The sequence below is a fragment of the Carassius carassius genome, chromosome 32 (assembly GCF_963082965.1).
Source record: "Carassius carassius chromosome 32, fCarCar2.1, whole genome shotgun sequence".
Taxonomy (NCBI): domain Eukaryota; kingdom Metazoa; phylum Chordata; class Actinopteri; order Cypriniformes; family Cyprinidae; genus Carassius; species Carassius carassius.
In genome coordinates, this window is record NC_081786.1 from 16,127,529 (window position 1) to 16,133,024 (window position 5,496).

Here is a 5,496-nt window from a genome sequence, read left to right on the forward strand (position 1 = left end):
CATGCGTTTCACTCAACTCAGTGCATGGTCACACCAGTCTAATATAGTGGGTTACATTCCCACCATATACTGCCCCTGGTTACCTGGTGGGGAACAGTTCCCTCCTGCCGTTATTTCATATAACCTCATCAAAAGAGCCCCAAAACAAATGTTGCTAAGCAGAGAGACTGCCACCTGTTTGGAATCTGGGTCTGTGCTATGTCCAAGTGCGTGCTGCTTTTCCCACAGCAGTCTTTTTAGACGAGGTCAGAGGTCATCAGCACCAGAGTGGGGGTGTGAAGGATAGGATGTAAGCCTCATCCGTTTTTTTGTTTGTTTGTTTGTTTGTTTTGGTACCTTCTTCCAAACTGACAGCCACAAATCCTTACACTCACTAAGCATAGCCTGAGTTAATGATGACGTCTAGACCCAAAGAATGTCTTCACGCTCATATTGCATCAAAATATGATGTTTTGTTTCTTAGGAACTTGTCAATATTATGCCAACTATGCATCATGGCACTAGAAAGATGTGAGCCTTTCAAATAATAATTTCTCTTTCTAAATCTCATCCAACAGATGGATAACCTATCTGCTTTTGATAGCTGATCCGTTTCACCAGCATTAATACTAAAAAACTGAAGTTTGATGACAATGTACATGTGTAATAAAAGCATAAAATCGGTTCGGTGCATTGATGGATTGCGTTTCCATATTCAGTTCTTCAGGATGTGATTATTTTTGTCTTGCCAAAAGTACTATCAACATTTGTGCATCTGCTCCTGGAATAAAGGGAATTAAAGCAGTAGCCTGCTACCATATTCATGATGAAGTGCTTTCTTAGGAAAGACGTTTTCCATTTCTTTTGGCTTTCGTTCATTCACCTGTCAGAGGTTTAATGTAACACTCCGAAGAGTATGCCAGTTATTATTTAGCCATGGATACTTGGCAAAACAACTTTAGTTGATGTTTCACAAGTAACTGAGTAGCACAGAGTAGCTGTCCGCTGTTTTCCGAAGGATTTCCAAATGGAAGCAGCAAGTAAATTGGTTGCTAAACATTTTTTTCCTCTCACCACTGGGGTTTCCCAATCCCAAGATTCATATATAATATCTCTGCCTTAAATTTGGAAGAAGTATCTAAAAAATATACTGAAATATTGGATGATGCTGTGAATCAAAGGACGTTTGTTGTTAGTTTTATTCAAGGTCGCCTGTTATTGTGGACCCACAGCATGTGAAGATGAACTTCATATGTAGAATCAGCCTCCCAGTTGTGACCCCCAACATTTTTGTAGTGTGTGATCACCCAGACATAACATATTGCTTTTTCCTAACAGACAGTGTTCATACATTGGGTTGGTTAAAAGTTCAGTGAAGATTCTTTTGGGCATGAATTTGACCTTTAGATAAATCACATTTAAGCAAGAATTAACAAGATTGTTAAAGACAACGGTCTAAAATCAATAGCCACCTGCTATATTTTTATTTTTACTGGTGATTAACTCCTAAAGATTATTTCTTTTCCTCTTTTATTTTATTGCAACAGTAAAAAACATAAATTTTCCAAAAATTTTCATAAAAAAATTAAATAAAAAATAAATGACTTAAGCCTTAATGTACTGTCCCTGTCTGTGTGTGAGCTAGGTGCGTGAACACAGACTCAACAGCAAGCCAAACTCGTTTCCACGAGCCAGGACGCGAGCGCCTTGCTCCTTTATTTTCCAACGTTGCAAGTGAAAATCGAGTAAAACTGTAATAAACAGAATACAAAACATACTTAGGAACCTGCCTAGCAAGTACAAGATATAACTTTCACCATTTACCAACTTTAAACAGTCACGTTAGCTTAATAGAAAATGTACAATAACCAGCACGCTAACAGAGTATGAGTTAGCTAATTAGCAAAAGACGAACGTCAACAACGCAACGTGGCCACTAACATACATTCACGAGTTGACGCCACATCGCGCTCATTAAGTTTACCTCTACACAAAAACATACAATATACATCATCACTCAAGTTAGACACTTACAGACATTGCCGCCTTACGAGTGTGGGACAAACAAGATTCGGGAGCGAAACATCAGAAATATCCCGACGCTCTCCATCTGTGTAACATTACGGTTCTGGCAAGCTCAAGGACCGGAGGCTCATGGGATCGCCCATACGTAAACAGGAAGGTCATGTCAAAATAAAAGCTCTTTCAAAATAAAGACTCTTCTTACATTACAAAATACCTGTGTCTCTTTTCTTATAATAAACAAAATAATTATCAAGCATGAAATTGAACTTATAGCAAAAAAAACAATTCACAAACTGAGGACAGAACACTCCCCGTCTGGCATAATGCCACTACTCAACTTGTCTTTATATACTTTCCTTTTTTTTCTTTTTTCAGTGCACGTCTGTTCAGTCTTTTTCAAGGAGAAGGATGACGTCCGAGATGGGCCGCAGATAAGTCTTTGAAGTGCCCTGAGATGCGGTCTGCACCTCAACTTTGCGGACTCGTCCATCGCTGCTCGGAGAGGCCGATGTGACCAAAGCCATTGGCCACTCGTTCCTTGGTGCTTGAGTCTGTTTCAACAGCACAATGTCTCCAGTTTGTAGGTTGCGCTGATTTCTGTGCCACTTGCGTCTTGAGTGGAGAGTGCTTAAGTACTCATTTCTCCAACGGCCCCAAAACTCGTTTGCCAGTGCTTGCACTTGTTTCCACTGACCTCTCAGGAGATCTTTACTGGTGAAGTCTCCAGGTGGAGCATGTAGGCCTGGCTTTTGGGTCAAGAGCATAGCAGGGGACAGCAGAATAGGCGAGGAGGGGTCTGATGAGATGGGAATCAGCGGCCGTGCGTTGATAATTGCTGATATCTCTGCCATCAAGGTACACAGGACCTCGTGCGTCAGGTGAGTATGCTTGTTTTGCAAAAGCATAGAGTCTAGTATTCTGCGTGTGACCCCAATCATACGTTCCCATACTCCCCCCATGTGGGAGGCGTGCGGCGGATTGAACTCCCATGTGCAGTCTTTGCTGTGGAGATAACTCAGGATTTCGGTCTGCTTTTCCTCAGGACGCTCCATGCCCAGCTCTGCACTGGCGGCTATGAAGTTCGTCCCCCTGTCTGATCTGAGCTGCTTTGCCGGGCCTCTGATGGCAAAGAATCTTCGCAATGCATTAATACAGCTTGTGGCATCCATTGACTCTATGACTTCAATGTGTACCCCCCTGGTGTTCATGCATGTGAACAGAATGGCCCACCTTTTGCCCTGCGCTGCACCTCCTCGAGTGCGTCGGGTCATCACTGTCCACGGTCCAAATACGTCCAGCCCTACGTATGAGAAGGGTGGGGAGGTGTCGAGCCGCTCTGGAGGGAGGTCAGCCATTTTCTGCACTTCCAGCTTCCCTCTGAGCTTACGGCATGTCACACAATGATGAAGGGTAGAACTCACCAGTCTCTTGCCACCGACAATCCACAGTCCAGCTGCTCTGATAGCCCCTTCTGTGAACTGTCGCCCCTGGTGTTTCACTTCAGCATGATGGTGTTCTACAAGCAGCTTGGCTACATGGCTATACTTAGGGAGGATAATTGGGTGTTTTACCTCGGAGTCAAGAGAAGCATTTCTAAGACGCCCTCCAACCCGTAGCAGACCGTCGCTCATGTAAGGGTCAAGGGTCAAGAGCTGACTCGAGCTAGAGACTTCTCTGTTTGCTTGAAGAGCAGCGTATTCATCTGGATATGCATCTCTCTGAACAGTCTCTAGTATGAGCCTCTTAGCTGCTGCACGCTCCTCAGGAGTGCGAGGCCCACTGCACTGATGCCAGCCTTTGCATGTGTGCTGTGGTGTGTCTGTTGTGTCTGCCTTGTGCGAACGCACCTGATGTTTCAAGTAGGAAACAGCTCTCAGCAGAGACTTCCATGTGGAAAAGCGCTGGAATCTCTCAGAAGTAAGTCTCTTAGGTTTGAGGTGGGTAGCTAGAGCGGTCACCTGTGGTCTAACTTCCACATCTGCTTCAGGATCTATCAATCCAAAGTGATCACGTTTCTCCAAGGGACGTAATGCCACTGATCTGGGGATGTTGTCTGGCGTATACGATGCACACGGTTGTGCACGTACACATAGAAGCGCTTAGAGTCATTACAGATGTATCCGAGGACCACCTTGCTGTCGCAGTAGAATTTAACAGCGTCTGGCTTGAAGTCCAGTTCGTCTAAGATCAGCTCTGCCATCTCAGTTGCCAGAACAGCTCCACAGAGCTCGAGGCGTGGGATTGTGGGTTCTGGTTGTGGTGACAGCTTAGCCTTCCCTAGCACAAATCCAACCTCACAATGGCCCTCTACAGTGACAGCTCTCAAGTAGGCTACTGCCCCTATAGCCCAGTTCGAGGCATCAGAGAAAAGGCACAGTTCTGTGTATTTGGCTTTTGAGAGTGACATCTTCACATAGCAGCGAGGGACATTGAGGTTACTCAGCTTCTCAAGTGAGGCTTTCCACTCTTCCCATCTGCTCACCTTTTCATCAGGCAGAGGAGTGTCCCAATCCTGAACTCCGCTGGACAGCTCTCGTAGCAACAGTCTGCCTCTGATGGTCACTGGCGTTGCCAGACCCAGGGGGTCAAAGATGCTGTTAATGACTGACAGCACACCGCGCCGGGTGTAAGGTTTGTCAGCTACGGCGACCTTGAAGGTGAACATGTCTGTGCTGATGTCCCAGCATAGGCCTAAGCTCCTCTGTACAGGCAGGGTCTCGTCGTCCAGACCTAAGTCTTTGATGCCTGTGGCCAGTTCTTCAGGCTCAAAGGCTTTCATCACAGCGACGCTGTTTGAGGCAATTTTGTGCAGTTTCAAGTTGGACTCTGCGAGTGATGCACATGTCCGCTTCATCAGGTCGATGGCTGCTGACTTTGTGGGCAGGGATACGAGCCCGTCGTCCACGTAAAAGTGTCTATCAACAAACTGCTTAGTGTCTGCGCCGTACCTTGACTCACCTCTCTGAGCAGCTCGTCGCAGGCCGTAGATGGCAACCGCCGGGGACGGGCTATTGCCAAAGACATGCACACGCATGCGATATTCTTGAATCTCTTTCGAGAAGTCATTGTCTTCGTGCCACAGGAATCTCAGGTAGTCTCTGTGGTCGTGTCGCACCAGGAATCCATAAAACATCTGTTGGATATCAGCAGTGACTGCGATGAGGTCCTTTCTAAACCGTATCAGCACACCCAGGAGAGAATTGTTTAGGTCGGGGCCTGTGAGCAGCACTGAGTTGAGGGAGACACCATGCTGTTGGGCGCTTGAGTCAAACACGACTCGTATCTGCCCTGGCTTTTGAGGATGGTACACCCCGAAAATGGGCAGGTACCAGCATTCCTGTTTCTCTTGGACGGGCGATGCCCTCTCTGCATGCTTGTTCTCGAACAACTTGTCCATGAAGGAGGAAAACTGCTGCTTCATCTCAGCATTCTTGTTCAACGTGCGTCTCAAAGAATTGAGGCGTGACAGAGCTTGCTCTCTGTTGTTGGGGA